Source organism: Arachis ipaensis, chromosome B6, assembly GCF_059453495.1.
Source record: "Arachis ipaensis isolate K30076 ecotype BB chromosome B6, ASM5945349v1, whole genome shotgun sequence".
Taxonomy (NCBI): Eukaryota; Viridiplantae; Streptophyta; class Magnoliopsida; order Fabales; family Fabaceae; genus Arachis; species Arachis ipaensis.
Window position 1 is genome coordinate 66,825,194 of NC_142441.1, and position 20,138 is coordinate 66,845,331.

Sequence of the window (20,138 nt, forward strand, 5' to 3'; positions counted from 1 at the left end):
GTTTAGCTAAAGCGAGTCTCAATGACCTGATTTTAGGCAAGCTCGCACGGGCCCCGCAGGGATTCGCAGCTCGACTTACCCTACGTCGCGAGACATGCATATGATAATTATGTGCGCATATTTTAATAGGTGCGATCATACCAACACTAATGCACCGGATCCCATCAGAACTCCGCAGTTAAGCGTGCTTGGGCGAGAGTAGTACTAGGATGGGTGACCTCCTGGGAAGTCCTTGTGTTGCACCTCTTTTTTTTTTTTTTTTTTTTTTTTTTTTTTTTTTTTACGTCGTGGTTACCCTCGTTCTTTAAACGGAGCTATCTTGAATAGTTTAGCTAAAGCGAGTCTCAATGACCTGATTTTAGGCAAGCTCGCACGGGCCCCGCAGGGATTCGCAGCTCGACTTACCCTACGTCGCGAGACATGCATATGATAATTATGTGCGCATATTTTAATAGGTGCGATCATACCAGCACTAATGCACCGGATCCCATCAGAACTCCGCAGTTAAGCGTGCTTGGGCGAGAGTAGTACTAGGATGGGTGACCTCCTGGGAAGTCCTCGTGTTGCACCTCTTTTTTTTTTTTTTTTTTTTACGTCGTGCTTACCCTCGTTCTTTAAACGGCGCTATCTAGCATACTTTAGCTAAAGCGAGTCTCAATGACCAGATCTTTGGCAAGCTCGCACGGGCCCCTCAGGGATTCGCAGCTCGACTTACCCTACGTCGCGAGACATGCATATGATAATTATGTGCGCATATTTTAATAGGTGCGATCATACCAGCACTAATGCACTGGATCCCATCAGAACTCCGCAGTTAAGCGTCCTTGGGCCAGAGTAGTACTAGGATGGGTGACCTCCGCAGTTAAGCGTCCTTGGGCCAGAGTAGTACTAGGATGGGTGACCTCCTGGGAAGTCCTCGTGTTGCACCTCTTTTTTTTTTTTTTTACGTCGTGCTTACCCTCGTTCTTTAAACGGCGCTATCTTGAATAGTTTAGCTAAAGCGAGTCTCAATGACCTGATTTTAGACAAGCTCGCACGGGCCCCGCAGGGATTCGCAGCTCGACTTACCCTACGTCACGAGACATGCATATGATAATTATGTGCGCATATTTTAATAGGTGCGATCATACCAGCACTAATGAACCGGATCCCATCAGAACTCCGCAGTTAAGCGTCCTTGGGCCAGAGTAGTACTAGGATGGGTGACCTCCCGGGAAGTCCTCGTGTTGCACTTCTTTTTTTTTTTTTTTTTTACGTCGTGCTTACCCTCGTTCTTTAAATCTTGCATAGTTTAGCTAAAGCGAGTCTCAATGACCTGATTTTAGGCAAGCTCCCACGGGCCCCGCAGGGATTCACAACTCGACTTACACTACGTCGCGAGACATGCATATGATAATTATGTGCGCACATTTTAATAGGTGCGATCATACCAGCACTAATGCACTTGATCCCATCAGAACTCCGCAGTTAAGCGTGCTTGGGCGAGAGTAGTACTAGGATGGGTGACCTCCTGGGAAGTCTTCGTATTGCACCTCTTTTTTTTTTTTTTTTTTTTTACGTCGTGCTTACCCTCGTTCTTTAAACGGCGCTATCTTGCATAGTTTAGCTAAAGCGAGTTTCAATGACCTGATTTTAGGCAAGCTCCCACAGGTCCCGCAGGTATTCGCAGCTCGACTTACCCTACGTCGCGAGACATGCATATGATAATTATGTGCGCATATTATAATAGGTGCGATCATACCAGCACTAATGCACCGCATTCCATCAGAACTCCGCAGTTAAGCGTGCTTGGGCGAGAGTATTACTAGGATGGGTGACCTCCTGGGAAGTCCTCGTGTTGCACCTCTTCTTTTTTTTTTTTTTTTTTTTTTACGTCGTGCTTACCCTCGTTCTTTAAACGGAGCTATCTTGAATAGTTTAGCTAAAGCGAGTCTCAATGACCTGATTTTAGGCAAGCTCGCACGGGCCCCGCAGGGATTCGCAGCTCGACTTACCCTACGTCGCGAGACATGCATATGATAATTATGTGCGCATATTTTAATAGGTGCGATCATACCAACACTAATGCACCGGATCCCATCAGAACTCCGCAGTTAAGCGTGCTTGGGCGAGAGTAGTACTAGGATGGGTGACCTCCTGGGAAGTCCTTGTGTTGCACCTCTTTTTTTTTTTTTTTTTTTTTTTTTTACGTCGTGGTTACCCTCGTTCTTTAAACGGAGCTATCTTGAATAGTTTAGCTAAAGCGAGTCTCAATGACCTGATTTTAGGCAAGCTCGCACGGGCCCCGCAGGGATTCGCAGCTCGACTTACCCTACGTCGTGAGACATGCATATGATAATTATGTGCGCATATTTTAATAGGTGCGATCATACCAGCACTAATGCACCGGATCCGATCAGAACTCCGCAGTTAAGCGTGCTTGGGCGAGAGTAGTACTAGGATGGGTGACCTCCTGGGAAGTCCTCGTGTTGCACCTCTTTTTTTTTTTTTTTTTTTACGTCGTGCTTACCCTCGTTCTTTAAACGGCGCTATCTAGCATACTTTAGCTAAAGCGAGTTTCAATGACCAGATCTTTGGCAAGCTCGCACGGGCCCCTCAGGGATTCGCAGCTCGACTTACCCTACGTCGCGAGACATGCATATGATAATTATGTGCGCATATTTTAATAGGTGCGATCATACCAGCACTAATGCACCGGATCCCATCAGAACTCCGCAGTTAAGCGTCCTTGGGCCAGAGTAGTACTAGGATGGGTGACCTCCGCAGTTAAGCGTCCTTGGGCCAGAGTAGTACTAGGATGGGTGACCTCCTGGGAAGTCCTCGTGTTGCACCTCTTTTTTTTTTTTTTTACGTCGTGCTTACCCTCGTTCTTTAAACGGCGCTATCTTGAATAGTTTAGCTAAAGCGAGTCTCAATGACCTGATTTTAGACAAGCTCGCACGGGCCCCGCAGGGATTCGCAGCTCGACTTACCCTACGTCACGAGACATGCATATGATAATTATGTGCGCATATTTTAATAGGTGCGATCATACCAGCACTAATGAACCGGATCCCATCAGAACTCCGCAGTTAAGCGTCCTTGGGCCAGAGTAGTACTAGGATGGGTGACCTCCTGGGAAGTCCTCGTGTTGCACTTCTTTTTTTTTTTTTTTTTTTTTACGTCGTGGTTACCCTCGTTCTTTAAATCTTGCATAGTTTAGCTAAAGCGAGTCTCAATGACCTGATTTTAGGCAAGCTCCCACGGGCCCCGCAGGGATTCACAACTCGACTTACACTACGTCGCGAGACATGCATATGATAATTATGTGCGCACATTTTAATAGGTGCGATCATACCAGCACTAATGCACTGGATCCCATCAGAACTCCGCAGTTAAGCGTGCTTGGGCGAGAGTAGTACTAGGATGGGTGACCTCCTGGGAAGTCTTCGTATTGCACCTCTTTTTTTTTTTTTTTTTTTTACGTCGTGCTTACCCTCGTTCTTTAAACGGCGCTATCTTGCATAGTTTAGCTAAAGCGAGTTTCAATGACCTGATTTTAGGCAAGCTCCCACAGGTCCCGCAGGTATTCGCAGCTCGACTTACCCTACGTCGCGAGACATGCATATGATAATTATGTGCGCATATTATAATTGGTGCGATCATACCAGCACTAATGCACCGGATTCCATCAGAACTCCGCAGTTAAGCGTGCTTGGGCGAGAGTATTACTAGGATGGGTGACCTCCTGGGAAGTCCTCGTGTTGCACCTCTTTTTTTTTTTTTTTTTTTTTTTTTTTTTTTTTTTTTTTTTTTTTTTTTTTTTTTTTTTTTTACGTCGTGGTTACCCTCGTTCTTTAAACGGAGCTATCTTGAATAGTTTAGCTAAAGCGAGTCTCAATGACCTCATTTTAGGCAAGCTCGCACGGGCCCCGCAGGGATTCGCAGCTCGACTTACCCTACGTCGCGAGACATGCATATGATAATTATGTGCGCATATTTTAATAGGTGCGATCATACCAGCACTAATGCACCGGATCCCATCAGAACTCCGCAGTTAAGCGTGCTTGGGCGTGAGTAGTACTAGGATGGGTGACCTCCTGGGAAGTCCTCGTGTTGCACCTCTTTTTTTTTTTTTTTTTTTTACGTCGTGCTTACCCTCGTTCTTTAAACGGCGCTATCTAGCATACTTTAGCTAAAGCGAGTCTCAATGACCAGATCTTTGGCAAGCTCGCACGGGCCCCTCAGGGATTCGCAGCTCGACTTACCCTACGTCGCGAGACATGCATATGATAATTATGTGCGCATATTTTAATAGGTGCGATCATACCAGCACTAATGCACCGGATCCCATCAGAACTCCGCAGTTAAGCGTCCTTGGGCCAGAGTAGTACTAGGATGGGTGACCTCCGCAGTTAAGCGTCCTTGGGCCAGAGTAGTACTAGGATGGGTGACCTCCTGGGAAGTCCTCGTGTTGCACCTCTTTTTTTTTTTTTTTACGTCGTGCTTACCCTCGTTCTTTAAACGGCGCTATCTTGAATAGTTTAGCTAAAGCGAGTCTCAATGACCTGATTTTAGACAAGCTCGCACGGGCCCCGCAGGGATTCGCAGCTCGACTTACCCTACGTCACGAGACATGCATATGATAATTATGTGCGCATATTTTAATAGGTGCGATCATACCAGCACTAATGAACCGGATCCCATCAGAACTCCGCAGTTAAGCGTCCTTGGGCCAGAGTAGTACTAGGATGGGTGACCTCCTGGGAAGTCCTCGTGTTGCACTTCTTTTTTTTTTTTTTTTTTTTTTACGTCGTGCTTACCCTCGTTCTTTAAATCTTGCATAGTTTAGCTAAAGCGAGTCTCAATGACCTGATTTTAGGCAAGCTCCCACGGGCCCCGCAGGGATTCACAACTCGACTTACACTACGTCGCGAGACATGCATATGATAATTATGTGCGCACATTTTAATAGGTGCGATCATACCAGCACTAATGCACTGGATCCCATCAGAACTCCGCAGTTAAGCGTGCTTGGGCGAGAGTAGTACTAGGATGGGTGACCTCCTGGGAAGTCTTCGTATTGCACCTCTTTTTTTTTTTTTTTTTTTTTTTTACGTCGTGCTTACCCTCGTTCTTTAAACGGCGCTATCTTGCATAGTTTAGCTAAAGCGAGTTTCAATGACCTGATTTTAGGCAAGCTCCCACAGGTCCCGCAGGTATTCGCAGCTCGACTTACCCTACGTCGCGAGACATGCATATGATAATTATGTGCGCATATTATAATAGGTGCGATCATACCAGCACTAATGCACCGGATTCCATCAGAACTCCGCAGTTAAGCGTGCTTGGGCGAGAGTATTACTAGGATGGGTGACCTCCTGGGAAGTCCTCGTGTTGCACCTCTTCTTTTTTTTTTTTTTTTTTTACGTCGTGCTTACCCTCGTTCTTTAAACGGAGCTATCTTGAATAGTTTAGCTAAAGCGAGTCTCAATGACCTGATTTTAGGCAAGCTCGCACGGGCCCCGCAGGGATTCGCAGCTCGACTTACCCTACGTCGCGAGACATGCATATGATAATTATGTGCGCATATTTTAATAGGTGCGATCATACCAACACTAATGCACCGGATCCCATCAGAACTCCGCAGTTAAGCGTGCTTGGGCGAGAGTAGTACTAGGATGGGTGACCTCCTGGGAAGTCCTTGTGTTGCACCTCTTTTTTTTTTTTTTTTTTTTTACGTCGTGGTTACCCTCGTTCTTTAAACGGAGCTATCTTGAATAGTTTAGCTAAAGCGAGTCTCAATGACCTGATTTTAGGCAAGCTCGCACGGGCCCCGCAGGGATTCGCAGCTCGACTTACCCTACGTCGCGAGACATGCATATGACAATTATGTGCGCATATTTTAATAGGTGCGATCATACCAGCACTAATGCACCGGATCCCATCAGAACTCCGCAGTTAAGCGTGCTTGGGCGAGAGTAGTACTAGGATGGGTGACCTCCTGGGAAGTCCTCGTGTTGCACCTCTTTTTTTTTTTTTTTTTTTACGTCGTGCTTACCCTCGTTCTTTAAACGGCGCTATCTAGCATACTTTAGCTAAAGCGAGTCTCAATGACCAGATCTTTGGCAAGCTAGCACGGGCCCCTCAGGGATTCGCAGCTCGACTTACCCTACGTCGCGAGACATGCATATGATAATTATGTGCGCATATTTTAATAGGTGCGATCATACCAGCACTAATGCACCGGATCCCATCAGAACTCCGCAGTTAAGCGTCCTTGGGCCAGAGTAGTACTAGGATGGGTGACCTCCGCAGTTAAGCGTCCTTGGGCCAGAGTAGTACTAGGATGGGTGACCTCCTGGGAAGTCCTCGTGTTGCACCTCTTTTTTTTTTTTTTTTACGTCGTGCTTACCCTCGTTCTTTAAACGGCGCTATCTTGAATAGTTTAGCTAAAGCGAGTCTCAATGACCTGATTTTAGACAAGCTCGCACGGGCCCCGCAGGGATTCGCAGCTCGACTTACCCTACGTCACGAGACATGCATATGATAATTATGTGCGCATATTTTAATAGGTGCGATCATACCAGCACTAATGAACCGGATCCCATCAGAACTCCGCAGTTAAGCGTCCTTGGGCCAGAGTAGTACTAGGATGAGTGACCTCCCGGGAAGTCCTCGTGTTGCACTTCTTTTTTTTTTTTACGTCGTGCTTACCCTCGTTCTTTAAATCTTGCATAGTTTAGCTAAAGCGAGTCTCAATGACCTGATTTTAGGCAAGCTCCCACGGGCCCCGCAGGGATTCACAACTCGACTTACACTACGTCGCGAGACATGCATATGATAATTATGTGCGCACATTTTAATAGGTGCGATCATACCAGCACTAATGCACTGGATCCCATCAGAACTCCGCAGTTAAGCGTGCATGGGCGAGAGTAGTACTAGGATGGGTGACCTCCTGGGAAGTCTTCGTATTGCACCTCTTTTTTTTTTTTTTTTTTTTTTTTACGTCGTGCTTACCCTCGTTCTTTAAACGGCGCTATCTTGCATAGTTTAGCTAAAGCGAGTTTCAATGACCTGATTTTAGGCAAGCTCCCACAGGTCCCGCAGGTATTCGCAGCTCGACTTACCCTACGTCGCGAGACATGCATATGATAATTATGTGCGCATATTATAATAGGTGCGATCATACCAGCACTAATGCACCGGATTCCATCAGAACTCCGCAGTTAAGCGTGCTTGGGCGAGAGTATTACTAGGATGGGTGACCTCCTGGGAAGTCCTCGTGTTGCACCTCTTCTTTTTTTTTTTTTTTTTTTTACGTCGTGCTTACCCTCGTTCTTTAAACGGAGCTATCTTGAATAGTTTAGCTAAAGCGAGTCTCAATGACCTGATTTTAGGCAAGCTCGCACGGGCCCCGCAGGGATTCGCAGCTCGACTTACCCTACGTCGCGAGACATGCATATGATAATTATGTGCGCATATTTTAATAGGTGCGATCATACCAACACTAATGCACCGGATCCCATCAGAACTCCGCAGTTAAGCGTGCTTGGGCGAGAGTAGTACTAGGATGGGTGACCTCCTGGGAAGTCCTTGTGTTGCACCTCTTTTTTTTTTTTTTTTTTTTTTTTTTTTTTTTTTTTTTTTTTACGTCGTGGTTACCCTCGTTCTTTAAACGGAGCTATCTTGAATAGTTTAGCTAAAGCGAGTCTCAATGACCTGATTTTAGGCAAGCTCGCACGGGCCCCGCAGGGATTCGCAGCTCGACTTACCCTACGTCGCGAGACATGCATATGATAATTATGTGCGCATATTTTAATAGGTGCGATCATACCAGCACTAATGCACCGGATCCCATCAGAACTCCGCAGTTAAGCGTGCGTCCTCGTGTTGCACCTCTTTTTTTTTTTTTTTTTTACGTCGTGCTTACCCTCGTTCTTTAAACGGCGCTATCTAGCATACTTTAGCTAAAGCGAGTCTCAATGACCAGATCTTTGGCAAGCTCGCACGGGCCCCGCAGGGATTCGCAGCTCGACTAAACCTACGTCGCGAGACATGCATATGATAATTATGTGCGCATATTTTAATAGGTGCGATCATACCAGCACTAATGCATCGGATCCCATCAGAACTCTGCAGTTAAGCGTGCTTGGGCGAGAGTAGTACTAGGATGGGTGACCTCCTGGGAAGTCCTCTTGTTGCACCTTCTTTTTTTTTTTTTTTTTTTTTTTTTTTTTTTTTTTTTACGTCGTGCTTACCCTCGTTCTTTAAACGGCGCTATCTTGAATAGTTTTGCTAAAGCGAGTCTCAATGACCTGATTTTAGGCAAGCTCGCACGGGCCCTGCAGGGATTCGCAGCTCGACTTACCCTACGTCGCAAGACATGCATATGATAATTATGTGCGCATATTATAATAGGTGCAATCATACCATCACTAATGCACCGGATCCCATCAGAACTCTGCAGTTAAGCGTGCTTGGGCGAGAGTAGTACTAGGATGGGTGACCTCCTGGGAAGTCCTCGTGTTGCACCTTTTTTTTTTTTTACGTCGTGGTTACCCTCGTTCTTTAAACGGAGCTATCTTGAATAGTTTAGCTAAAGCGAGTCTCAATGACCAGATCTTTGGCAAGCTCGCACGGGCCCCGCAGGGATTCGCAGCTCGACTAAACCTACGTCGCGAGACATGCATATGATAATTATGTGCGCATATTTTAATAGGTGCGATCATACCAGCACTAATGCACTGAATCCCATCAGAACTCCGCAGTTAAGCGTGCTTGGGCGAGAGTAGTACTAGGATGGGATACCTCCTGGGAAGTCCTCGTGTTGCAAACTTTTTTTTTTTTTTTTTTTTTTTTTTTTTTTTTTTTTTTTACGTCGTGCTTACCCTCGTTCTTTAAACGGCGCTATCTCGCATAGTTTAGCTAAAGCGAGTCTCAATGACCTGATCTTAGGCAAGCTCGCATGGGCCCCGCAGGGATTCGCAGCTCGACTTACCCTACGTCGCGAGACATGCATATGATAATTATGTGCGCATATTTTAATAGGTGCGATCATACCAGCACTAATGCACCGGATCCCATCAGAACTCCGCAGTTAAGCGTCCTTGGGCCAGAGTAGTACTAGGATGGGTGACCTCCGCAGTTAAGCGTCCTTGGGCCAGAGTAGTACTAGGATGGGTGACCTCCTGGGAAGTCCTCGTGTTGCACCTCTTTTTTTTTTTTTTTTTTTACGTCGTGCTTACCCTCGTTCTTTAAACGGCGCTATCTTGAATAGTTTAGCTAAAGCGAGTCTCAATGACCTGATTTTAGACAAGCTCGCACGGGCCCCGCAGGGATTCGCAGCTCGACTTACCCTACGTCACGAGACATGCATATGATAATTATGTGCGCATATTATAATAGGTGCGATCATACCAGCACTAATGCACCGGATTCCAATCAGAACTCCGCAGTTAAGCGTGCTTGGGCGAGAGTAGTACTAGGATGGGATACCTCCTGGGAAGTCCTCGTGTTGCAAACTTTTTTTTTTTTTTTTTTTTTTTTTTTTTTTTTTTTTTTACGTCGTGCTTACCCTCGTTCTTTAAACGGCGCTATCTTGAATAGTTTAGCTAAAGCGAGTCTCAATGACCTGATTTTAGACAAGCTCGCACGGGCCCCGCAGGGATTCGCAGCTCGACTTACCCTACGTCGCGAGACATGCATATGATAATTATGTGCGCATATTTTAATAGGTGCGATCATACCAGCACTAATGCACCGGATCCCATCAGAACTCCGCAGTTAAGCGTCCTTGGGCCAGAGTAGTACTAGGATGGGTGACCTCCGCAGTTAAGCGTCCTTGGGCCAGAGTAGTACTAGGATGGGTGACCTCCTGGGAAGTCCTCGTATTGCACCTCTTTTTTTTTTTTTTTTTTACGTCGTGCTTACCCTCGTTCTTTAAACGGCGCTATCTTGCATAGTTTAGCTAAAGCGAGTTTCAATGACCTGATTTTAGGCAAGCTCCCACAGGTCCCGCAGGTATTCGCAGCTCGACTTACCCTACGTCGCGAGACATGCATATGATAATTATGTGCGCATATTATAATAGGTGCGATCATACCAGCACTAATGCACCGGATCCCATCAGAACTCCGCAGTCAAGCGTGCTTGGGCGAGAGTAGTACTAGGATGGGTGACCTCCTGGGAAGTCCTCGTGTTGCACCTCTTCTTTTTTTTTTTTTTTTTTTACGTCGTGCTTACCCTCGTTCTTTAAACGGAGCTATCTTGAATAGTTTAGCTAAAGCGAGTCTCAATGACCTGATTTTAGGCAAGCTCGCACGGGCCCCACAGGGATTCGCAGCTCGACTTACCCTACGTCGCGAGACATGCATATGATAATTATGTGCGCATATTTTAATAGGTGTGATCATACCAACACTAATGCACCGGATCCCATCAGAACTCCGCAGTTAAGCGTGCTTGGGCGAGAGTAGTACTAGGATGGGTGACCTCCTGGGAAGTCCTCGTGTTGCACCTCTTTTTTTTTTTTTTTTACGTCGTGCTTACCCTCGTTCTTTAAACGGCGCTATCTTGAATAGTTTAGCTAAAGCGAGTCTCAATGACATGATTTTAGGCAAGCTCGCACGGGCCCCGCAGGGATTCGCAGCTCGACTTACCCTACGACGCGAGACATGCATATGATAATTATGTGCGCATATTTTAATAGGTGCGATCATACCAGCACTAATGCACCGGATCCAGAACTCCGCAGTTAAGCGTGCTTGGGCGAGAGTAGTACTAGGATGGGTGACCTCCTGGGAAGTCCTCGTGTTGCACCTTTTTTTTTTTTTTTTTTTTACGTCGTGCTTACCCTCGTTCTTTTAACGGCGCTATCTTGAATAGTTTAGGTAAAGCGAGTCTCAATGACCTGATTTTAGGCAAGCTCGCATGGGCCCTGTAGGGATTCGCAGCTCGACTTACCCTACGTCACGAGACATGCATATGATAATTATGTGCGCATATTATAATAGGTGCGATCATACCAGCACTAATGCACCGGATCCCATCAGAACTCCGCAGTTAAGCGTCCTTGGGCGAGAGTAGTACTAGGATGGGTGACTTCCTGGGAAGTCCTCGTGTTGCACCTCTTTTTTTTTTTACGTCGTTCTTACCCTCGTTCTTTAAACGGCGCTATCTTGCATAGTTTAGCTAAAGCGAGACTCAATGACCTAATCTTAGGCAAGCTCGCACGGGCCCCGCAGGGATTCGCAGCTCGACTTACCCTACGTCACGAGACATGCATATGATAATTATGTGCGCATATTTTAATAGGTGCGATCATACCAGCACAAATGCACCGGATCCCATCAGAACTCCGCAGTTAAGCGTGCTTGGGCGAGAGTAGTACTAGGATTGGTGACCTCCTAGGAAGTCCTCGTGTTGCACCTCTTTTTTTTTTTTTTTTTTACGTCGTGCTTACCCTCGTTCTTTAAACGGCGCTATCTTGCATAGTTTATCTAAAGCGAGTCTCAATGAGCTGATTTTAGGCAAGCTCGCACGGGCCCCGCAGGGATTCGCAGCTCGACTTACCCTACGTCGCGAGACATGCATATGATAATTATGTGCGCATATTTTAATAGGTGCGATCATACCAGCACTAATGCACCGGATCCCATCAGAACTCCGCAGTTAAGCGTGCTTGGGCGAGAGTAGTACTAGGATGGGTGACCTCCTGGGAAGTCCTCGTGTTGCACCTCTTTTTTTTTTTTTGTACGTCGTGCTTACACTCGTTCTTTAAACGGCGCTATCTTGAATAGTTTAGCTAAAGCGAGTCTCAAAGACCTGATTTTAGGCAAGCTCGCACGGGCCCTGTAGGGATTCGCAGCTCGACTTACCCTACGTCACGAGACATGCATATGATAATTATGTGCGCATATTATAATAGGTGCGATCATACCAGCACTAATGCACCGGATCCCATCAGAACTCCGCTGTTAGGCGTCCTTGGGCGAGAGTAGTACTAGGATGGGTGACCTCCTGGGAAGTCCTCGTGTTGCACCTCTTTTTTTTTTTTTTTTTTTTTACGTCGTGCTTACCCTCGTTCTTTAAACGGCGCTATCTTGCATAGTTTAGCTAAAGCGAGACTCAATGACCTGATCTTAGGGAAGCTCGCACGGGCCCCGCAGGGATTCGCAGCTCGACTTACCCTACGTCACGAGACATGCATATGATAATTATGTGCGCATATTTTAATAGGTGAGATCATACCAGCACAAATGCACCGGATCCCATCAGAACTCCGCAGTTAAGCGTGCTTGGGCGAGAGTAGTACTAGGATGGGTGACCTCCTAGGAAGTCCTCGTGTTGCAACTCTTTTTTTTTTTTTTTTTTTTTTTTTTTTACGTCGTGCTTACCCTCGTTCTTTAAACGGCGCTATCTTGCATAGTTTATCTAAAGCGAGTCTCAATGACCTGATTTTAGGCAAGCTCGCACGGGCCCCACAGGGATTCGCAGCTCGACTTACCCTACGTCGCGAGACATGCATATGATAATTATGTGCGCATATTTTAATAGGTGCGATCATACCAGCACTAATGCACCAGATCCCATCAGAACTCCGCAGTTAAGCGTGCTTGGGCGAGAGTAGTACTAGGATGGGTGACCTCCTGGGAAGTCCTCGTGTTGCACCTCTTTTCTTTTTTTTTGTTTCTTTTTTTTTTTTTACGTCATGCTTACCCTCGTTCTTTAAACGGCACTATCTTGAATAGTTTAGCTAAAGCGAGTCTCAATGACCTGATTTTAGGCAAGCTCGCACGGGTCCTGTAGGGATTCGCAGCTCGACTTACCCTACGTCACGAGACATGCATATGATAATTATGTGCGCATATTATAATAGGTGCGATCATACCAGCACTAATGCACCGGATCCCATAAGAACTCCGCAGTTAAGCGTCCTTGGGCGAGAGTAGTACTAGGATGGGTGACCTCCTGGGAAGTCCTCGTGTTGCACCTCTTTTTTTTTTTTTTTTTTTTTTAACGTCGTGCTTTCCCTCGTTCTTTAAACGGCGCTATCTTGCATAGTTTACCTAAAGCGAGACTCAATGACCTGATCTTAGGCAAGCTCGCACGGGCCCCGCAGGGATTCGCATCTCGACTTACCCTACGTCACGAGACATGCATATGATAATTATGTGCGCATATTTTAATAGGTGCGATCATACCAGCACAAATGCACCGGATCCCATCAGAACTCCGCAGTTAAGCGTGCTTGGGCGAGAGTAGTACTAGGATGGGTGACCTCCTAGGAAGTCCTCGTGTTGCACCTCTTTTTTTTTTTTTTTTTTTTTTTTTTTTTTACGTCGTGCTTACCCTCGTTCTTTAAACGGCGCTATCTTGCATAGTTTATCTAAAGCGAGTCTCAATGACCTGATTTTAGGCAAGCTCCCACGGGCCCCGCAGGGATTCACAACTCGACTTACCCTACGTCGCGAGACATGCATATGATAATTATGTGCGCACATTTTAATAGGTGCGATCATACCAGCACTAATGCACTGATCCCATCAGAACTCCGCAGTTAAGCGTGCTTGGGCGAGAGTAGTACTAGGATGGGTGACCTCCTGGAAGTCCTCGTGTTGCACCTCTTTTTTTTTTTTTTACGTCGTGCTTACCCTCGTTCTTTAAACGGCGCTATCTTGCATAGTTTAGCTAAAGCGAGTCTCAATGACCTGATTTTAGGCAAGCTCCCACGGGCCCCGCAGGGATTCGCAGCTCGACTTACCCTACGTCGCGAGACATGCATATGATAATTATGTGCGCATATTTTAATAGGTGCGATCATACCAGCACTAATGCACCGGATCCCATCAGAACTCCGCAGTTAAGCGTGCTTGGGCGAGAGTAGTACTAGGATGGGTAACCTCCTGAGAAGTTCTCGTGTTGCACTTCTTCTTTTTTTTTTTTTTTTTTTACGTCGTGCTTACCCTCGTTCTTTAAACGGCGCTATCTTGAATAGTTTAGCTAAAGCGAGTCACAATGACCTGATTTTAGGCAAGCTCGCATGGGCCCCGCAGGGATTCGCAGCTCGACTTACCCTACGTCGCGAGACATGCATATGATAATTATGTGCGCATATTTTAATAGGTGCGATCATACCAGCACTAATGCACCGGATCCCATCAGAACTCCGCAGTTAAGCGTCCTTGGGCCAGAGTAGTACTAGGATGGGTGACCTCCTGGGAAGTCCTCGTGTTGCACCTCTTTTTTTTTTTTTACGTCGTGCTTACCCTCGTTCTTTAAACGGCGCTATCTTGAATAGTTTAGCTAAAGCGAGTCTCAATGACCTGATTTTAGGCAAGCTCGCACGGGCTCCGCAGGGATTCGCAGCTCGACTTACCCTACGTCACGAGACATGCATATGATAATTATGTGCGCATATTTTAATAGGTGCGATCATACCAGCACTAATGCACCGGATCCCATCAGAACTCCGCAGTTAAGCGTCCTTGGGTCAGAGTAGTACTAGGATGGGTGACCTCCTGGGAAGTCCTCGTGTTGCACCCTTTTTTTTTTTTTTTTTTTTTTTTTTTTTTTTTTTTACGTCGTGCTTACCCTCGTTCTTTAAACGGCGCTATCTTGCATAGTTTAGCTAAAGCGAGTCTCAATGACCTGATCTTAGGCAAGCTCGCATGGGCCCCGCAGGGATTCGCAGCTCGACTTACCATACGTCACAAGACATGCATATGATAATTATGTGCGCATATTTTAATAGGTGCGATCATACCAGCACTAATGCACCGGATCACATCGGAACTCCGCAGTTAAGCATGCTTGGGCGAGAGTAGTACTAGGATGGGTGACCTCTTGGGAAGTCCTCGTGTTGCACCTCTTTTTTTTTTTTTTTTATACGTCGTGCTTACCCTCGTTCTTTAAACGGCGCTTTCTTGAATAGTTTAGCTAAAGCGAGTCTCAATGACCTGATTTTAGGCAAGCTCGCACGGGCCCCGCAGGGATTCGCAGCTCGACTTACCCTACGTCGCGAGGCATGCATATGATAATTATGTGCGCATATTTTAATAGGTGCGATCATACCAGCACTAATGCAACGGATCCCATCAGAACTCCGCAGTTAAGCGTCCTTGGGCCAGAGTAGTACTAGGATGGGTGACCTCCTGGGAAGTCCTCGTGTTGCACCCTTTTTTTTTTTTTTTTTTTTTTTTTTTTTTTTTTTTTTTTTTTTTTTTTTACGTCGTGCTTACCCTCGTTCTTTAAACGGCGCTATCTTGAATAGTTTAGCTAAAGCGAGTCTCAATGACCTCATTTTAGGCAAGTTCGCACGGGTCCCGCAGGGATTCGCAGCTCGACTTACCCTACGTCGCGAGACATGCATATGATAATTATGTGCGCATATTTTAACAGGTGCGATCATACCAGCACTAATGCACCGGATCCCATCAGAATTCCGCAGTTAAGCGTGCTTGGACGAGAGTAGTACTAGGATGGGTGACCTCCTAGGAAGTCCTCATGTTGCACCTCTTTTTTTTTTTTTTTTTTATACGTCGTGCTTACCCTCGTTCTTTAAACGGCGCTTTCTTGAATAGTTTAGCTAAAGCGAGTCTCAATGACCTGATTTTAGGCAAGCTCGCACGGGCGCCGCAGGGATTCGCAGCTCGACTTACCCTACGTCGCGACGCATGCATATGATAATTATGTGCGCATATTTTAATAGGTGCGATCATACCAGCACTAATGCAACGGATCCCATCAGAACTCCACAGTTAAGCGTGCTTGGGCGAGAGTAGTACTAGGATGGGTGACCTCCTGGGAAGTCCTCGTGTTGCACCTCTTTTTTTTTTTTTTTTTTACGTCGTGCTTACCCTCGTTCTTTAAACGGCGCTATCTTGCATAGTTTAGCTAAAGCAAGTCTCAATGACCTGATTTTAGGCAAGCTCGCACGGGCCCCGCAGGGATTCGCAGCTCGACTTACCCTACGTCGCGAGACATGCATATGTTAATTTTGTGCGCATATTTTAATAGGTGCGATCATACCAGCACTAATGCACCGGATCCCATCAGAACTCCGCAGTTATGCGTGCTTGGGCGTGAGTAGTACTAGGATGGGTGACCTCCTGGGAAGTCCTCGTGTTGCACCTCTTTTTTTTTTTTTTATACGTCGTGCTTACCCTCGTTCTTTAAACGGCGCTTTCTTGAATAGTTTAGCTAAAGCGAGTCTCAATGACCTGATTTTAGGCAAGCTCGCACGGGCCCCGCATGGATTCGCAGCTCGACTTACCCTACGTCGTGAGGCATGCATATGATAATTATGTGCGCATATTTTAATAGGTGCGATCATACCAGCACTAATGCAACGGATCCCATCAGAACTCCACAGTTAAGCGTGCTTGGGCGAGAGTAGTACTAGGATGGGTGACCTCCTGGGAAGTCCTCGTGTTGCACCTCTTTTTTTTTTTTTTTTTTTTTTTACGTCGTGCTTACCCTCGTTCTTTAAACGGCGCTATCTTGCATAGTTTAGCTAAAGCGAGTCTCAATGACCTGATCTTAGGCAAGCTCGCAAGGGCCCCGCAGGGATTCGCAGCTCGACTTACCCTACGTCGCGAGACCTGCATATGTTAATTTTGTGCGCATATTTTAATAGGTGCGATCATACCAGCACTAATGCACCGGATCCCATCAGAACTCCGCAGTTAAGCGTGCTTGGGCGAGAGTAGTACTAGGATGGGTGACCTCCTGGGAAGTCCTCGTGTTGCACCTCTTTTTTTTTTTTTTTTTTTTTACGTCGTGCTTACCCTCGTTCTTTAAACGGCGCTATTGATGAGATGTTTTGGAGGAAAATAAATCTCTCCCAAAACACACAAATCTAACCGGCAAGTGTACCGGGTCGCATCAAGTAATAAAAACTCACGGGAGTGAGGTCGATCCCACAGGGATTGAAGCATTGAGCAATTTTAGTTTAGTGGTTGATTTAGTCAAGCGAATCAAGTGTTGGTTGGGTGATTTGTGATTTGCAGAATGTAAATGGCATGAAAGTAAAGAGGGCAGGAAATTAAATTGCTGAATCTTAAGGAACAAGAAATTAAATGGCAGAAACTTAGAGTGCAAGAAATGTAAATTGCGGAATCTTAAAGTGCAAGGAATGTAAATTGCTTGAAATGTAAATGGGATTGGGACGTGGATTTGCTGAAATTAAACAAGGAAAAGTTAAATTGCATTAAACAGAAGAGGGAAAGGGAATTGGGATTGAACTGGATATGAAGCAGAAAAGTAAATGAACATAGAAAGCAGTAAACAGAGAAGTGAAATGGGAAATTCAGATCTCAGGACCCAGAGACTAGAAAACCAAGTATAGATCTCAATGCCTTCCTAGATCCAACAAGAACAATTTGCAAGGAGAATGTAAATTGCAAAGAAAAGAGATGAGGAGCAATTAACAGAAAATTAAATTCAATTAACAGTAAAGAAACAGAGAGATCCAAGATTGAGATTGAAACAGAATTTCTTCAATTCTCCAATCCAAGATCCAAGACAAGTGTAAATGAAATTGAAAGCAATGAAAACAAAGAAATTAAAGTTCACTCAAGTTCAAAAGCTCTCCGAAAACTATTATGAAAATTCTAAAAGGAAAGCTCCCCGAAGAACTTGAATTCTATCCTATTTATACACTTTCTTCAAATGATCTTCAAGCCTTGAGTTGGGCCTTTGCTCTTGGTGGAATTGGGTTGAAAGAGGCCTTGGTTGATTGCTCTTGAAGTTTGAAGAAGAACCAAAGTGAACCAATTGAACCGGGTTTGAGGTTAGCAAAAGTTGGACCAAAAGTTTGAGCCAAAGTTAGGGGTCTAACTTTGGCTCCAACTTTTCATAGCAGCAAACACATTTTTCTGGTATGCACGTTGGTGCCAACGTTAGGGGTCTAACTTTGACCCTAACGTTGGCCTTGTCTAGTGTGCTTGTGGTGCCAACGTTAGCCTCCAAGTTAGGGGGCTAACGTTGGCGCAAACGTTGGCCCCTCTCCCTTATGTTTTCATGTGCCAACGTTAGCCTCCAAGTTAGGGGGCTAACGTTGGCGCAAACGTTGGCCCTTCTCCCTTATGTTTTCATGTGCCAACGTTAGCCTCCAAGTTAGGGGGCTAACGTTGGCGCAAACGTTGGATGGCCAGGGAGGAATTCATGTGCCAACGTTAGCCTCCAAGTTAGGGGGCTAACGTTGGCGCAAACGTGGGATGGCCAGGGAGGAAATTTCAAGTTCCAACGTTAGCCTCCAAGTTAGGGGGCTAACGTTGGGGCTAACTTCTTGCTTCCTGGTTCAATTTCACTTATTCCATTGTCCTCTCTTCACTCCTAGCCATTCCTCTTTACTTCAACTTTTCTCCAAGCTTTCTTCACCTATCATTAATCAACCAAACTCATCAAAGCTATGCTCAAAATCATGAGATATTCATTCTTTCATAATATGCAACAAATATAGCATAAAACCTCATGAAATGGCATAAATTCATATATGGTTGGTTCAATCAAGGGAAACATGAAAATCTACTCAATTAGCTTGCTTGTAGCTCAAGAAAGTGCATAATTCTAATGAAAACAAAAGAAAAAGACTAGTTAAAATAGGCTAGGATGACTTGTCATAACAACACCAAACTTAAAGCTTGCTTGTCCCCAAGCAAGAAAAGATTTATTGAGAAGAAAGAATGAAATAGAAGATGATGTTCATGCTAGCAGAGTATTATTTATAGTTCATGGGGTTTTGTGTGGATATGCCAATACTCACTTCTTATTGACTCCTAGGCCTAGAAAGTCTCCTTCAAGCTTCAAGTGACATGCTGCTATGACCTCTCATTATTCCTTTATTCTTGGCTATTACTTTGTTCATAAGCTTTATTTGAGTGTCATGTGTAGCAAGTTCATTTTCTTTTCTTTATACTTGACACATTATTCACCATAGACACTTGGCTCACATTCCTTCTTAAAACATTGATGCCCAGCACCTCTTTGGGTTACTAAATGCCTTGTAGTTAGGTTGCTCTTGATAGTGGACTTTCAGCTGATGATCCCAGGTTAGTTAACCCAAGTCACCAAGTGTTGAGGCACTCCTAAGAGCTTACTAATCCAAGCAGATCCTAGTACAAAGACATCACAGGCATATATTTCAAAGTTCAAGCTATTGGTGTCCAGCTTTGTTTCTTTTTGTTTTTCTTTTGTTTTGCCACTTTTTGGCTATCTTTTTTTTTTCTTTCTAACCAAGGAATTTAATTCAATTGAGATTCATAGACAGTAGGCCACTCTTTACTTAGAAGGGGATATCCTGGCTCTTTATTCACTAAAAGTGAGCTACTATACAATCACACACATACCACCACTTACTTTTATTCCACTTCTATCTAACAGAAACCATTTTACTTCACATTCAAACTGTTCTTTTATTGAATTAAAAGATGCAGGGGATAACACATGCTTCTTGTTAAGTGAAAATGAACACACAAGCACACACATAAACTAGCCTACTTATTTTAAAAGATACAAACATAATGCAAAGACTTTTAAATAACTACTTAGAAATGCAAAGACAACTTAGAACAGATAGATTTTGTAGTGATGAATAAGGAGCAAGTCCACCTTTCATTTGTCATGCCTTTTCTTTCTCCTTTCATACACTTGGCTGCTAGTGTTCCCACCATCCTTGTTTGGTGGTTGTTGATCTTGCCAAAAGCCAGCCTTATTCATAGCCTCCTCCACTCTATCTTCAAGTCTCATAGCCCTGTTCACTTCTACCTCGCTTCTCATTTTGAAGAATTCATCAAAAGTTGGGAACGCCGGATCCATGTTGTGCAAATGTTCTCCAATATAGTTCAGTTTGATTTGGCTATTGACATTGTAATCGGCTTGCACTTCATACCTTGCATCTTGGAGTGTTGTGAACTCCTTGAAAGCCTTCAAACTTTCAGCTTGCATTTGTTCCAACTTCCCAAAAGATTCATGAGATTGAAAGGCATGTTCTTCTTGCATCACAAGGAATCTTGACTCGAATTCACTTTGTTTGCTCATTATTCTTAGCTCTCTTTCTTCTTGTGCTTGTTGGTTCTTCATGTACAGAGAATGGTATTCCTCTTGCCTTTCTTGGATTCTCGTGTACTGTTGAGACAATCTTCCTATTGCTT

At 45.0% G+C, this 20,138-nt stretch overlaps 34 non-coding genes and 18 pseudogenes across 34 annotated transcripts; all 52 read left to right on the forward strand.

Annotated features, from left to right (window-relative positions):
- The first annotated feature begins 127 nt into the window (after positions 1–127).
- Positions 128–246, forward strand: LOC148560321 (5S ribosomal RNA). The gene has a single exon (XR_015890413.1). It is a non-coding gene; the product is annotated as a 5S ribosomal RNA (ribosomal RNA).
- Positions 247–453: 207 nt separating this feature from the next.
- On the forward strand, positions 454–572 carry LOC148560322 (5S ribosomal RNA). Its single transcript, XR_015888510.1, has one exon. It is a non-coding gene; the product is annotated as a 5S ribosomal RNA (ribosomal RNA).
- Positions 573–763: 191 nt separating this feature from the next.
- On the forward strand, positions 764–930 carry LOC148560323 (5S ribosomal RNA; annotated as a pseudogene).
- A 186-nt stretch (positions 931–1,116) lies between these two features.
- LOC148560324 (5S ribosomal RNA) lies at positions 1,117–1,235 on the forward strand (annotated as a pseudogene).
- Positions 1,236–1,416: 181 nt separating this feature from the next.
- Positions 1,417–1,535, forward strand: LOC148560325 (5S ribosomal RNA). The gene has a single exon (XR_015891254.1). It is a non-coding gene; the product is annotated as a 5S ribosomal RNA (ribosomal RNA).
- Positions 1,536–1,727: 192 nt separating this feature from the next.
- On the forward strand, positions 1,728–1,846 carry LOC148560326 (5S ribosomal RNA; annotated as a pseudogene).
- Positions 1,847–2,042: 196 nt separating this feature from the next.
- On the forward strand, positions 2,043–2,161 carry LOC148560327 (5S ribosomal RNA). The gene has a single exon (XR_015890414.1). It is a non-coding gene; the product is annotated as a 5S ribosomal RNA (ribosomal RNA).
- A 197-nt stretch (positions 2,162–2,358) lies between these two features.
- On the forward strand, positions 2,359–2,477 carry LOC148560328 (5S ribosomal RNA). The gene has a single exon (XR_015890285.1). It is a non-coding gene; the product is annotated as a 5S ribosomal RNA (ribosomal RNA).
- A 190-nt stretch (positions 2,478–2,667) lies between these two features.
- On the forward strand, positions 2,668–2,834 carry LOC148560329 (5S ribosomal RNA; annotated as a pseudogene).
- Positions 2,835–3,020: 186 nt separating this feature from the next.
- Positions 3,021–3,139, forward strand: LOC148560330 (5S ribosomal RNA; annotated as a pseudogene).
- A 184-nt stretch (positions 3,140–3,323) lies between these two features.
- LOC148560331 (5S ribosomal RNA) lies at positions 3,324–3,442 on the forward strand. The gene has a single exon (XR_015890154.1). It is a non-coding gene; the product is annotated as a 5S ribosomal RNA (ribosomal RNA).
- Positions 3,443–3,633: 191 nt separating this feature from the next.
- LOC148560332 (5S ribosomal RNA) lies at positions 3,634–3,752 on the forward strand. Its single transcript, XR_015891443.1, has one exon. It is a non-coding gene; the product is annotated as a 5S ribosomal RNA (ribosomal RNA).
- Positions 3,753–3,985: 233 nt separating this feature from the next.
- LOC148560333 (5S ribosomal RNA) lies at positions 3,986–4,104 on the forward strand. Its single transcript, XR_015888524.1, has one exon. It is a non-coding gene; the product is annotated as a 5S ribosomal RNA (ribosomal RNA).
- Positions 4,105–4,295: 191 nt separating this feature from the next.
- LOC148560334 (5S ribosomal RNA) lies at positions 4,296–4,462 on the forward strand (annotated as a pseudogene).
- Positions 4,463–4,648: 186 nt separating this feature from the next.
- On the forward strand, positions 4,649–4,767 carry LOC148560335 (5S ribosomal RNA; annotated as a pseudogene).
- Positions 4,768–4,952: 185 nt separating this feature from the next.
- Positions 4,953–5,071, forward strand: LOC148560336 (5S ribosomal RNA). The gene has a single exon (XR_015890155.1). It is a non-coding gene; the product is annotated as a 5S ribosomal RNA (ribosomal RNA).
- A 195-nt stretch (positions 5,072–5,266) lies between these two features.
- LOC148560337 (5S ribosomal RNA) lies at positions 5,267–5,385 on the forward strand. Its single transcript, XR_015890980.1, has one exon. It is a non-coding gene; the product is annotated as a 5S ribosomal RNA (ribosomal RNA).
- A 193-nt stretch (positions 5,386–5,578) lies between these two features.
- Positions 5,579–5,697, forward strand: LOC148560338 (5S ribosomal RNA). The gene has a single exon (XR_015890415.1). It is a non-coding gene; the product is annotated as a 5S ribosomal RNA (ribosomal RNA).
- A 192-nt stretch (positions 5,698–5,889) lies between these two features.
- LOC148560339 (5S ribosomal RNA) lies at positions 5,890–6,008 on the forward strand. The gene has a single exon (XR_015888511.1). It is a non-coding gene; the product is annotated as a 5S ribosomal RNA (ribosomal RNA).
- A 190-nt stretch (positions 6,009–6,198) lies between these two features.
- Positions 6,199–6,365, forward strand: LOC148560340 (5S ribosomal RNA; annotated as a pseudogene).
- A 187-nt stretch (positions 6,366–6,552) lies between these two features.
- Positions 6,553–6,671, forward strand: LOC148560341 (5S ribosomal RNA; annotated as a pseudogene).
- Positions 6,672–6,846: 175 nt separating this feature from the next.
- LOC148560342 (5S ribosomal RNA) lies at positions 6,847–6,965 on the forward strand. Its single transcript, XR_015890565.1, has one exon. It is a non-coding gene; the product is annotated as a 5S ribosomal RNA (ribosomal RNA).
- Positions 6,966–7,160: 195 nt separating this feature from the next.
- On the forward strand, positions 7,161–7,279 carry LOC148560343 (5S ribosomal RNA). Its single transcript, XR_015890981.1, has one exon. It is a non-coding gene; the product is annotated as a 5S ribosomal RNA (ribosomal RNA).
- Positions 7,280–7,473: 194 nt separating this feature from the next.
- LOC148560344 (5S ribosomal RNA) lies at positions 7,474–7,592 on the forward strand. The gene has a single exon (XR_015890416.1). It is a non-coding gene; the product is annotated as a 5S ribosomal RNA (ribosomal RNA).
- Positions 7,593–8,073: 481 nt separating this feature from the next.
- LOC148560345 (5S ribosomal RNA) lies at positions 8,074–8,192 on the forward strand. Its single transcript, XR_015891567.1, has one exon. It is a non-coding gene; the product is annotated as a 5S ribosomal RNA (ribosomal RNA).
- A 209-nt stretch (positions 8,193–8,401) lies between these two features.
- LOC148560346 (5S ribosomal RNA) lies at positions 8,402–8,520 on the forward strand. Its single transcript, XR_015890910.1, has one exon. It is a non-coding gene; the product is annotated as a 5S ribosomal RNA (ribosomal RNA).
- Positions 8,521–8,702: 182 nt separating this feature from the next.
- On the forward strand, positions 8,703–8,821 carry LOC148560347 (5S ribosomal RNA; annotated as a pseudogene).
- Positions 8,822–9,031: 210 nt separating this feature from the next.
- LOC148560348 (5S ribosomal RNA) lies at positions 9,032–9,198 on the forward strand (annotated as a pseudogene).
- Positions 9,199–9,388: 190 nt separating this feature from the next.
- LOC148560349 (5S ribosomal RNA) lies at positions 9,389–9,508 on the forward strand (annotated as a pseudogene).
- A 209-nt stretch (positions 9,509–9,717) lies between these two features.
- On the forward strand, positions 9,718–9,884 carry LOC148560350 (5S ribosomal RNA; annotated as a pseudogene).
- A 189-nt stretch (positions 9,885–10,073) lies between these two features.
- LOC148560351 (5S ribosomal RNA) lies at positions 10,074–10,192 on the forward strand. The gene has a single exon (XR_015889174.1). It is a non-coding gene; the product is annotated as a 5S ribosomal RNA (ribosomal RNA).
- A 193-nt stretch (positions 10,193–10,385) lies between these two features.
- On the forward strand, positions 10,386–10,504 carry LOC148560352 (5S ribosomal RNA). The gene has a single exon (XR_015890205.1). It is a non-coding gene; the product is annotated as a 5S ribosomal RNA (ribosomal RNA).
- A 187-nt stretch (positions 10,505–10,691) lies between these two features.
- Positions 10,692–10,806, forward strand: LOC148560353 (5S ribosomal RNA). Its single transcript, XR_015891746.1, has one exon. It is a non-coding gene; the product is annotated as a 5S ribosomal RNA (ribosomal RNA).
- Positions 10,807–10,995: 189 nt separating this feature from the next.
- On the forward strand, positions 10,996–11,114 carry LOC148560354 (5S ribosomal RNA). The gene has a single exon (XR_015890816.1). It is a non-coding gene; the product is annotated as a 5S ribosomal RNA (ribosomal RNA).
- A 182-nt stretch (positions 11,115–11,296) lies between these two features.
- On the forward strand, positions 11,297–11,415 carry LOC148560355 (5S ribosomal RNA). The gene has a single exon (XR_015891438.1). It is a non-coding gene; the product is annotated as a 5S ribosomal RNA (ribosomal RNA).
- Positions 11,416–11,604: 189 nt separating this feature from the next.
- LOC148560356 (5S ribosomal RNA) lies at positions 11,605–11,723 on the forward strand. Its single transcript, XR_015888512.1, has one exon. It is a non-coding gene; the product is annotated as a 5S ribosomal RNA (ribosomal RNA).
- Positions 11,724–11,909: 186 nt separating this feature from the next.
- On the forward strand, positions 11,910–12,028 carry LOC148560357 (5S ribosomal RNA). The gene has a single exon (XR_015891738.1). It is a non-coding gene; the product is annotated as a 5S ribosomal RNA (ribosomal RNA).
- Positions 12,029–12,220: 192 nt separating this feature from the next.
- Positions 12,221–12,339, forward strand: LOC148560358 (5S ribosomal RNA; annotated as a pseudogene).
- Positions 12,340–12,538: 199 nt separating this feature from the next.
- LOC148560359 (5S ribosomal RNA) lies at positions 12,539–12,657 on the forward strand. The gene has a single exon (XR_015889803.1). It is a non-coding gene; the product is annotated as a 5S ribosomal RNA (ribosomal RNA).
- Positions 12,658–12,860: 203 nt separating this feature from the next.
- LOC148560360 (5S ribosomal RNA) lies at positions 12,861–12,979 on the forward strand. The gene has a single exon (XR_015890635.1). It is a non-coding gene; the product is annotated as a 5S ribosomal RNA (ribosomal RNA).
- A 194-nt stretch (positions 12,980–13,173) lies between these two features.
- On the forward strand, positions 13,174–13,292 carry LOC148560361 (5S ribosomal RNA). The gene has a single exon (XR_015890003.1). It is a non-coding gene; the product is annotated as a 5S ribosomal RNA (ribosomal RNA).
- A 201-nt stretch (positions 13,293–13,493) lies between these two features.
- On the forward strand, positions 13,494–13,610 carry LOC148560362 (5S ribosomal RNA; annotated as a pseudogene).
- A 185-nt stretch (positions 13,611–13,795) lies between these two features.
- Positions 13,796–13,914, forward strand: LOC148560363 (5S ribosomal RNA). The gene has a single exon (XR_015888859.1). It is a non-coding gene; the product is annotated as a 5S ribosomal RNA (ribosomal RNA).
- Positions 13,915–14,107: 193 nt separating this feature from the next.
- LOC148560364 (5S ribosomal RNA) lies at positions 14,108–14,226 on the forward strand. Its single transcript, XR_015891278.1, has one exon. It is a non-coding gene; the product is annotated as a 5S ribosomal RNA (ribosomal RNA).
- A 184-nt stretch (positions 14,227–14,410) lies between these two features.
- On the forward strand, positions 14,411–14,529 carry LOC148560365 (5S ribosomal RNA; annotated as a pseudogene).
- A 206-nt stretch (positions 14,530–14,735) lies between these two features.
- LOC148560366 (5S ribosomal RNA) lies at positions 14,736–14,854 on the forward strand. Its single transcript, XR_015891087.1, has one exon. It is a non-coding gene; the product is annotated as a 5S ribosomal RNA (ribosomal RNA).
- A 189-nt stretch (positions 14,855–15,043) lies between these two features.
- Positions 15,044–15,162, forward strand: LOC148560367 (5S ribosomal RNA; annotated as a pseudogene).
- Positions 15,163–15,382: 220 nt separating this feature from the next.
- LOC148560368 (5S ribosomal RNA) lies at positions 15,383–15,501 on the forward strand (annotated as a pseudogene).
- Positions 15,502–15,692: 191 nt separating this feature from the next.
- Positions 15,693–15,811, forward strand: LOC148560369 (5S ribosomal RNA). The gene has a single exon (XR_015891011.1). It is a non-coding gene; the product is annotated as a 5S ribosomal RNA (ribosomal RNA).
- Positions 15,812–16,000: 189 nt separating this feature from the next.
- Positions 16,001–16,119, forward strand: LOC148560370 (5S ribosomal RNA). Its single transcript, XR_015890290.1, has one exon. It is a non-coding gene; the product is annotated as a 5S ribosomal RNA (ribosomal RNA).
- Positions 16,120–16,306: 187 nt separating this feature from the next.
- On the forward strand, positions 16,307–16,425 carry LOC148560371 (5S ribosomal RNA). The gene has a single exon (XR_015891012.1). It is a non-coding gene; the product is annotated as a 5S ribosomal RNA (ribosomal RNA).
- Positions 16,426–16,619: 194 nt separating this feature from the next.
- Positions 16,620–16,738, forward strand: LOC148560372 (5S ribosomal RNA). The gene has a single exon (XR_015888513.1). It is a non-coding gene; the product is annotated as a 5S ribosomal RNA (ribosomal RNA).
- Positions 16,739–20,138: the final 3,400 nt, after the last annotated feature.